Raw genomic sequence first — 11,036 nt, 5'->3', positions numbered from 1 at the left:
TCATTTTGTTCATCTTTAATGAAACATACTTAATAAGAGGTTTTCGAAATGTGTTAAGTGTGATACAATATAATAGAAAATACAATTAAATTTTTTTTTTAGTATTGAATTGAGAATAAGTGTAAGTTGTTGCTGATATTATTGTTATGTTCTATTATCTTAAGTATGTATAATGATTAAATTATATATATGTGTGAATTGTTATATAAATTAAAAGTTATGATTGGTTTGGAAAAATAAATAGTTTACAATTGTTTTATGTTGATGGTAATCGTTAATTGTGTTAAATTGAAAAACATGTAAATTATAAATATTATAAAATGTTTATTTTACACTTTTCTTTTCTTTTATATGTATTTTGGAATTAGGTAATTTCAACATTACTTATAAAAAGATATATATATATATATATATATTATAGTATATATATATATATATATATATATATATTTATAATTATATATATTAGGAGATTACATATTTAAATATTTATTTTTTTCATTGTTTTTTTTTATCAATTATTATATATCTTTTTTTAAGTATATTATTATAAGGATACATACAATTTTTTTATAAAAATGATTAAGCTAATAATTATATCTTAACGTATTTAATTAATTATATTTTTGTGTGAATTATTATTATTATTCTAATCAAGAGATGCAATGATCTCTTTTTCTAAAACATTCAATATGTTGTCATTTTTCTAGATCTTCCTAGTCCTATTTATAGTAAAGTACCATCTTGAGTTTATAATTCTTTTACTATAATTAAGGTTTACATCACTATTCTTTAATTAATTATTATTTGACTCTAGTTACATGTATTAGGGTTCATTATATTATTCAACATATTTGTTTTAGATTATTTATTTTGACTTTATTATGATAAAAAATTTCTATATTAATGCAAGATAGATATTTCTCAACTTATTTTTTGGTGTTCATATCTTAATTTTCCTAATTAGACTTTAATGATAAGATTTGTTTACAAGTAAGTTGGAATCCTACCTACTATTATACAACTTCCAAGTCTTAACAAGAAGACTTGTTTCGACTAGGGTCATAATTCTACCTATCATTATACAAAAGAAATTATTGATGAACAATTTAGAATCTTTATGTATAAAGAAAAAACAAAATATATGTTTCCGGTTTTGTTCATGTTTCAATTTCCAAAATAGATAATATCTCATATGTAATTATTTACCTTCATAATGTTACCTAGATGGACTTTGTAGCATCCAACTATTTCTAAGAATTAACTATTATATTTTTTATTAAACATAATAAGCCTACGTTTCTTTAAAAAAAAAATCCAAAATTAAATGTCTCAAAATAAATGTAAATGAATAAAATATTATCAAATATTATGTTCTTTAAAATTATTTAAATCTAAACATATCTCCCATTACGTAAACTATCAAATCCTCACACATTTATTTTTTTAAATTCTCACACTTTCACTCTCCAATCTAAACACAATTGTTGTTAATATGTAAAAAAAAATAAAAAAATATAGTACTTTACATAATTTTTATTATATACAATGTTACAAAATTATATGTAAAAAATATAAAAAATATAAAAAAAATGATAGTTGAATTATATTTTAAATTTGTTCCAGTTTTTTTTTAATGTTCACTACAAGAAAATCATAAAATAGAAACCAATTTTAGAGACAAAAAATAATTAGTTGTTATAGTGACTAAATTAGAGACAATTTTAGGGACTAAATAATTTTTTTGGTAGCAAAAACCTTGGTTGCTAATTAGATACCAATTTAGAAACCATTTAACAATAATTGAAACTAATTTAGAAACTATTTCTTTTTAAGTTTCTAAAATGGTCTCTAATTTAGTTATTATTACAACTAATTATTTTGGTTTCTAAAAATTAGTTTCTATTTCATGATTTTTTTTAGTGGTTATCAAACAATAAATTCAATTAGACTATATGATAAAAAACTTTTTACAAAACTTAGTTTAAAAAATGTCTAATAAACCCTAAACAACTGTATTACACGAGTTAAATATTTTGTCATTTCTAAACAATATTTAAATTTTGTCAATATTATACATTATTTGAAAATTATATAAAACAATTTCTTCTTTAGATAATTTTGAAATTTGTAAAATGTTATATCAATATTTTATTTATTTCTACGATAGCAAATAATTTAATGCAAAATAAATTAATTTTCTAACATTTTATTTTTATAAATATACCTTTTTATTGGAGAGGATACTACTTGAACAAAATCAAATTTCCTTAAAAAAACTATAAAACAACTAGTTAAGTTTAATAACTCGTAAAAGAAGGACATTTTGGTACACAAAATAGAAAAACAAGAAACCCCTAACTTCTCTAGTCGCCACGTGATTCTGTATAATGAAATACAAATATAAAATTGCTTACAAAAACGTGGTGACCTAGCATGTCCTAACCCATCACAATTTTCAACTATAGAAGCTTCATGTTCCACAGTATTAAATTATTCACAATTACAACACCCCAAATCCTACTTGAGAAGTGTTTAATATGGTGCTACGTGTTTGATTTTTTAGGTCATAAAAGAAGGTTATAAGATAATCATGCTTTGTTGTGCTTCTTAATCACACTTTTGCATTTGTGATTCGTTCCTTTGGGTGTTTTCGACCTTAATTAATCATCTTTATGATTACTTTGTATGATAGTAACACGATATGCTAGCTGTTGCTTATTAGATAGTGACACACATTCTTGGCCACGTTATTTTGGGACCATGTTCTTATATTCTATATTCGGCAGAAAAGTCAAAATAAAGAGAGAAAAAAATAACCATGCTTCTTAATAAGATGCTTCCACCTTGCTTTCATTCATTGATGAAGTCTTAAATTGTTTGAACTTTGCTTAAGATTGTCATCTTTTTCTCTTTGGTGAATTCTTTGAGACTATATCATCAATGTTACGTGTGACTTCTGAAATTTCTTTTATAAGCCTCCTTTGGCATTGTATGCTTAATTAATCCTAATATTATACCATAGTTGTTTATTTGTTGAAGAGGGAATAAACTAATCTTATGATACGATGTTAGCTAAAACCAACTTTTAAAGACGTGTGACACAAATTATATTTTTTTATTTTAAAATTTTGGAGGCTAAAAATCAAATATAAATGACATATATTTAAACTAAAATTCGCACTTTTCATAAATACTACAAAAATAATTTCAAATTTTATAGAAATGATAAATAGAGAAAAAATGTATAGAACCAAAAATTAAAGCCTCTAATTTTACGACAAATAAAAAAGTATTTAATATATATATTACTTTTATAATCACTTGTTTTGATCCTTAATTATTTTTACCCTTGTTATTTTATTTTTTGGTGCATAAGAGAATTGAACTATATTCTTAAATTACACATGAAACATTTAACTACTCCATTAAATAAATTTTGTTGTATTAATAATATTACTAGTATTAGTATTATTGGTACTAATAATAATATTAATAAAAATAAAAATAATATTAATAATATTAATATTGTTAATATAATATTAATAATAATAATAATAATAACATTAATATATTATTACAATAATAATAATACTATTAATAATCATAATATTAATATGAATAATAATAATAATATTATGAATTTTTAACAAATCATTTTTATAATGTGAAATAAGTAAGGAAGGTATGATTTTACTTATTACGAACCAACTAATCCATATAAGAGTGCATGATATCATATTCAACCTAAAATCTTAAGACAATGAGTTTGTTCTTATATATTACTCATCTCGCTCATCTTCATCCAATGTGAAACTTTTCACTCAGACTTGAATTCCTAACATTTTGAAATACAATACATCACTTAGGCATTATTTGGATCCGGGTGATTACTGTTCACCCGGATTGAAAAGCATGTGTCATATTACCCTTCACCTATTATCCCCATGTGCCATAACAGTGTCATGCAGTTGCATATATTTGTTCTGCATGAGATTCGCACGCATGAGATTCCATCTGCAAGAACACAAATTCGTACAAGGTTCTTCAACTGTGATGTGTGATGAGTTAATAGAGTGATAAATATGAGAGGGGATGATAAATATGGAAGGGGAGAGTAGGTGAGTTATGTCTTTTGAGTTGAGGGAGGACCTTAAAGGTGGTTGGAGGTGCCCGATCGTCGGAGGAGCGTGGTCGTTGGAGGTTTACAAGCGTTGGGGTGCGCGGTTGTTGGAGGTGCAAGGTGTGGGTGGGGTTCCGTTCATGGTGGTGTTCCGTTGGTGGCATTGGTGGCGGCCGCTGGACGGTTCCGCTGGTGGTGGTTGATGGACGGTTCCGCTGGTAGTCGGTGGTGGTTCCGTTGGTAGTCGGTGGTGGTTCCGCTGGTGGTGCTTGGTGGACGGTTGTGGTTCGTGATGGTCGTTGGTGGTTCCATCGTCGACACCGTGATTTTCTACATTTTCTACCGGTATAAATTTCATAGATAATGAATTTGGAATGTGAAGAATCGAATCTGGAGAATGAATTTATAATATTTATTTATTTATTTTCTTTATTTATTTATTTTAATAGAAGTATGTTGTTGACCTTTGATTTTCTAAGTTGTTTACTCAAGCGCATTAATGAACATTAATGAAATTTTGAATGAGTTTTATTTTTATTTGGTAGTTAAAAAAAACTTATTAATATTTTTTTTCTATTATTGAAAATACCTAGAGTTTATGTATAATATTTTTTTTAAAATAAAGTAAAAAAAAACTTTATAAATATTATTTTCAATTTATAAAATAGTTATAAGTATAGAAAATATTTAAATATTTTAAAATACTTCTTTATAGATAGTCTACATATAATATTTAATTTTTTCTAAAATCAAATAAAAAACTTTATCATATTATTTTGAATTTATAAAATAATTATAAGTATACAAAATATTTAATTATTTTAAAATACTACTTTATAGATAGTATAAATATAATTATTTTTTTTCTAAAATCAAGTAAAAGAACTTTATAAATATTATTTTTAATTTATAAAATAATTATAAATATACAGAATATTTAAATATTTTAAAATACTACTTTATAGATGGTCTACATATAATATTTTGTTTTTTCTAAAATCAAGTAAAAGAACTTTATAAATATTATTTTGAATTTATAAAATAATTATAAGTATACAGAATATTTAAATATTTTAAAATACTACTTCATAGATAGTCTACATATAATATTTAATTTTTCTAAAATCAAGTAAAAGAACTTTATTGATATTATTTTGAATTTGTAAAATAATTATAATGATTCCATTTTACAGAGTTTACATATAATATTTTTTTTTTAAAAGTAAAAGAATTTGAGTATAAAGATAATTTTTTTATGAATTATATAATTTTATTTTTAATTTTATGTACTATTATTTCTATAAAATGTGGTTCTTTAGACTTAATAGTTAAATTTATATGATTGTCAAGGATTTGTGACAATGGATAACGATAACCATTGGTCTATGTATTTCGACAATGTCGAGATGTCTAACACGAATGACATGAATCACAGTGTAATTGGTGATGATTTCACACTAATTTCACAAATACAAGAGCAAATCAATTTGTGGACACAAGTAGCAACAATGACAATCCTTTGCATGATTGGATATGGATTGAATGTGTTGTGTGTGTTAACCAAGACAAATAATGCTATATCGGAGTTTGTTCCACAAAAAGAGCGTCGTCAACAAGAATTGATGTTGTACTTGGTCCTTACTAAAAGATGTCGTGACATTATTCGCATGGGTCCGAAAGCATTTATTAATTTATGTCAACGAATAAGAGGAACGAAGATGGTAGATGGTTAAAGATGCATTCTGATCTACAGTTGAAGAACAAGTGGCTAAATTTTTACACATCATTGGTCATAACGTCAAGAATCGAAGTGTTTTGTTCTTCTTTCATCGGTCCGGGGAAATAGTGTCTTGTCACTTTCATAATGTTTTTAAGGCAATATTGATGTTGCATGGAGAGTTCTTAATTCAACTAGTTGGGACCGAAGTTGAACCTCATATCTTAAACAACAATCGATTTTTTCCATACTTTAAGGTATGAATATGAGAAACAATAGTTAAATGTTTAATTCATGTTGTATGCAGTGCAACTTATTTATAAATGTGAATTTGTTGTGTATTAGAATTGTTTAAGTGTCATAGACGACACTCACGTTCATGTTAAAGTCCTCCGAGCTGATGCTCCTCGTTTTCGTGGAAGAAAAGACTGGCCAACGAAAAACGTATTTGTTGTTTGTGATTTTGACATGAAATTCACATATGTTCTTATCGAGTGGGAAGAAAAACCTCTGATTCCAGGATATTGAAGGATGCATTTGTACGAGAGGATCCATTGGTCATTCCGAAAGGTTAGTTGAGTGTGTTTTCAAGTGCAATAAATATTCATTTGGTCACATGAGTTATGAGTAATAGGTGTTAATGGATGGTTGTAGGCAAATACTACCTTGGAGACGCGAGTTTTATGCTCAAAGCCCAAGTTATAACTCCATATCACAGAGTTCGATACCATCTAAAAGAGTATTCCCGAAGAGGTCCACAAAATGTCATGAGTTGTTTAATCACCATCATTCCTCACTAAGAAATGTTATCAAAAGAACATTTGGTGCTCAAAAAACAATTTCCAATTATCGTTAGCGGAACAAAGCCTCATTACTCAATGGACACTATAATTGATATTGTGTTTAGCATGTTGTATTCTCCATAACTTTCTTCGCAGGGTGGATAATGATGACTCTTTGTTTGAAGAAGTTGACCATGACTTAATGCAAGGATATATAGATGTGTCACACTCACAAACTCGTGAGGATGACTACAAGTTCGGGTCACAAATTAGGGATACTATAGCAAATAAAATGTGGACAGGTTATTGTAATAATTAATTTTATGTCATATTCCTAAACTTATATTTATATTGTTGTAAGAACAATTTGTTCGTTTAATGTTGACATTCAACCTTTATTAATCTCTATGTATGAAACTATTTATGTTATTGCAAAAGTTTAACCTTTTTTATTAGGTTTTATCATGGATCGCAGGAAGGGTATTGCTTCAAAGTCATCTGTAGGTGTCTGTGAACACAAAAAATTGACTACCGACATGGATTTCTGACTGTTGAATGCCATGATCGATGAGGCATCTATGGGTAACCGCATTGATGGTAGTTGGACGACGCAGGGTTACACAAACATCGTTAAATCCCTATATTAGAGTGCATTGGCAGAGATTACAAAAAATAATGTGAATAACAGGCATAGAAGACTTAAGGAGAGATGGCGTGAGATCCATGATCTATTTAGTGGATTGAGTGGTTTCGCTTAGAATACAAGCTCGAAAAATTTCAAGGTAGAGGATGAAGTGTAGGATATGTTGATTAGGAGAACAACACAACAGTCATCAAGTCGAACTTAGTCTCATCATTTTAATGTAGATCTTAATGATCACAATATGGAGGACATCCCAGAGGAGCCAGAATTGGATGCGAATCAATGTGAAACTCCTCGCTCAACTGACCCTAATGTCGATTCATACAACCCTGACCCTAATCTGACACCCTCATCGGTGTCACCTCAGCCATCTCAGCCATCAGGTGGTAAAAGCCCCCATGGTGAATGTCATTGATCTGCAATTGGAAAAAAAGGCTTAACACAAGGTTTGAAGAATTAACTGATATCCTTGGGAGGGGTAATGATCAGTCAGATATGTTATGTGATATTGCTGAGCCACAAACCATTTCATTTGAGGTTGTTGCTTTATCATCACATCAAGTGACTAATGCTACAAAAGAAAATCTGCAATATAACAGACACCATGTTGTTGCAGAAGAAGACCGAAACTCCATATTTCGTGAACACATGCACACACTCCGTTGTACATCGACTTTCCAGTACTCTAAACCTGATATCTAGGAAATGTTAGTGGAGATGAACATACAAGATGAAGATTTGTTGGATAACTATTACGACTTCTTGTGTGGTCATTCTAATACGGTAAAACAACTCTTTGACCTGCCTCTCGAGCGACGAATGAGAAAGCTGGTGAAGATAATAACTACAAATCCCTAAACTGTGTAAAAATTTGGTTGTATTTTATTATGCATATGTGTTTTCTTTTTGGATCTGTAATCTTATTTATGACACGAATCCATAAACAAATTAAAGACTTCCATGACTCTTTTGAATGATACATATTTCAATGTATCATTCATATGATTTTCCGAAATATTATTATTATTATTATTATTATTATTATTATTATTATTATTATTATGCATAAACTTTATCAATGAATTTTGCTTTAATAAACTAAAATACTGCATTAATATTTATTTCATAAAAAAAAATTCCTTTATCAAATTAAAGCTCCAACACATTATCAGAAACAATTTGTTCCACTACCGAAAATAATTTTTTAATTGCATATAACTATAATTAAAAAATAAATAATTCATAATTAAAACTTTGTTCTGAATAAAGTTTATGACAACCGAAAATATGGTATGAAAATTTTATATAATTTATATTTTCGAAGTTAGCTCAAACTCGGTATTAGAAATAATGTTTTAATTGTTGAAAAAATACTTTAATTAAAAAACAATTATAATTTACAAATAATCAATCATATTAATTTTTTTTATCAATTTTTAAATACAAGGACAAATGTGAAAAGTTACTATTTTAGCAATTAAAAATAATACAATTTCAATAACATCTATCACATCATTCACAAACTTATATAACTGTTTTTTACATTTTCTACTCTACTTACCTTATTTAAACATCCTAACTTTTTTTTTATCAATTTGTGAGATCTCATAGAAAATGTCTATTGGAAACATTAAACATATTTGAAGAAATTGATAAAAGAAAGGTGTACAGACAATAAAACTAACAGATGATGGTTGGCTATTTGTAAGAAGAAAGGTTGGTTGATTTTGAAGGATTCGATGAAAAACATTTTATAAAGATATTAAATGAAATTGGGTAAATTAAAAAATATTCTCTTGAAGAGCTTGATGAGAAAAGAAGAAATCATAAGTAAAGTGTTTCCATGATAAAGAGAAATTGAGGGATTAGTTAGAAAATACAAAGAAGACCCCAGCAATTATTAGAGATGATAACTTTCCTTCAAATACAGGTTTCCTCACTGCGTATAATTATTGTCTTCATACCGTAGATAGTGGACACATGTTATGTACATCGGAAATATACAGTAGGATAGTGACACATGTACATTACAAATAATAATAAGCATTGACCAGTCTACAAATATGAATCATCATATTCAATTTTAAGGCATGAAAAGACATATTTATTACATTCTGAACATTGCAGATCCTCTAAATGTAACCAATGAGAAAATGCAATTGTTACATATTTCTTCTCCCCATTCTAACTTTATCTTTTTTAGTTATTCATTTATCATTGGTTGTCTCTTACTTTTAATTTTGTTTCTTGTTGTTTTAATCTATCTAAGTTTATGCTTTTGTACATTTATATTGAAGATTATAAATTTATGTTCAAGTCATTTTATTGTTTTCAATTTACTATTTCTTTTAAATGTTTATTTTAAGTGTTCATCTTAGTCAATTATTTTTCTTCTCTAAATTAATTTAATGTTTTTTTTTCTCTAAATGGTCACTATTTTTATATAATTGAAAGTTTATAGAATGACAAAGTTTAATATTCGGTATAATTATTATTTAAAGAGATATATTAATAATTACAAAGGTTAAGTTTAATCTTTTGACTAACAAATTATAGAGTAAAGTTAATTATGTTTTATAAATTTATTTATTCTTTCTTATTCACTATTAAATTAGAAACTTTGGAAGTTGCTTGTCCTTTCAATAATATTTATTTTTGATTAAGTTGTACACATGTAAACCAAATTTATCCAAAACAAATTGGCGTAATTTGTTAGACTATGATTGTATAATTATATTAATGTTTGTTCATATATATTCACATGATTATCTTTATATATGTTGTTCATTAGGCTAGTTTTATATATACGAGAGTATGTAATTGTAAAATTATAATGTGTATTATTAGAGTAAAACTTCAACATGATTTTGATTAAGTGGTGAAAATAAGAAAGCATAAAATAAGATTTTGCATTGTTGGTAAGATATGTTTTCAACAACAAATCATGTAAAACATAAGTGTTTCATATGTTAGATGGTATAACATTGTGTAGTCTTCCTTTACATATATGATAAAGTATTTATATCTTAGTCGATATGCACATGGTCTAAGTTAACCTCGTACTACAACCAACATATATATGTTTATTTTATGTTGTAGGAAACGTCTCTTGCTTTCGTTTGATCAAAGAGATTCATTCAAAGACAAGTTATGTGAAGTGGTCTCTTGAATGAAGAGTTAAACCTAATTTTTTTCAACAACTTCCTGACACAAAATATTTCAACTTTGGCTTAGTTATTTGTCATGTACAATGTGCACTTTTACCATATATTAGTGCAAAAGGCTATCCTACCTATAAATGAGTATTGCCAACAATTTGCATACAAAAGAAAAGTAATTAAAGTTATGTGGAGTTCATTTAATGTAACATTCATATTCAAGCATGTCATACATAGAAAGGACATTTAAAAGAGTTAAAGTTGTTCAATGGCCAGAAATAGTCTCTTAGCAAATATATTCTTCAGTGTCTACATAAAGCCAACTTTCAAGAAGAAGAATAAATATCCCCTAATTCATAAAGCAGAAACTCTGTCAAATATCTAGATCCAAAAAAGTTTCAAAGAGAATATTATGAATGTTCATGTAGCTAACCAGGAGAGAGTGCTTAACCTTGTATTCATTGAAATACACAATCCCTTCCTAGAGAGCTAATCTGATGATCATATTCACACAAACTTCATATCTTAGCTAGGAGTGGCTTGGGAAAATAATATTTAGTCGTCAAGAGTGAATTGGGAAATAATATTTGGTTTAACTAGAAGTGGTTGTTGA

The sequence above is a fragment of the Phaseolus vulgaris genome, chromosome 9 (assembly GCF_051622355.1).
Source record: "Phaseolus vulgaris cultivar YP4 chromosome 9, ASM5162235v1, whole genome shotgun sequence".
Taxonomy (NCBI): Eukaryota; Viridiplantae; Streptophyta; class Magnoliopsida; order Fabales; family Fabaceae; genus Phaseolus; species Phaseolus vulgaris.
Note: the sequence above shows the minus strand (reverse complement) of the source record.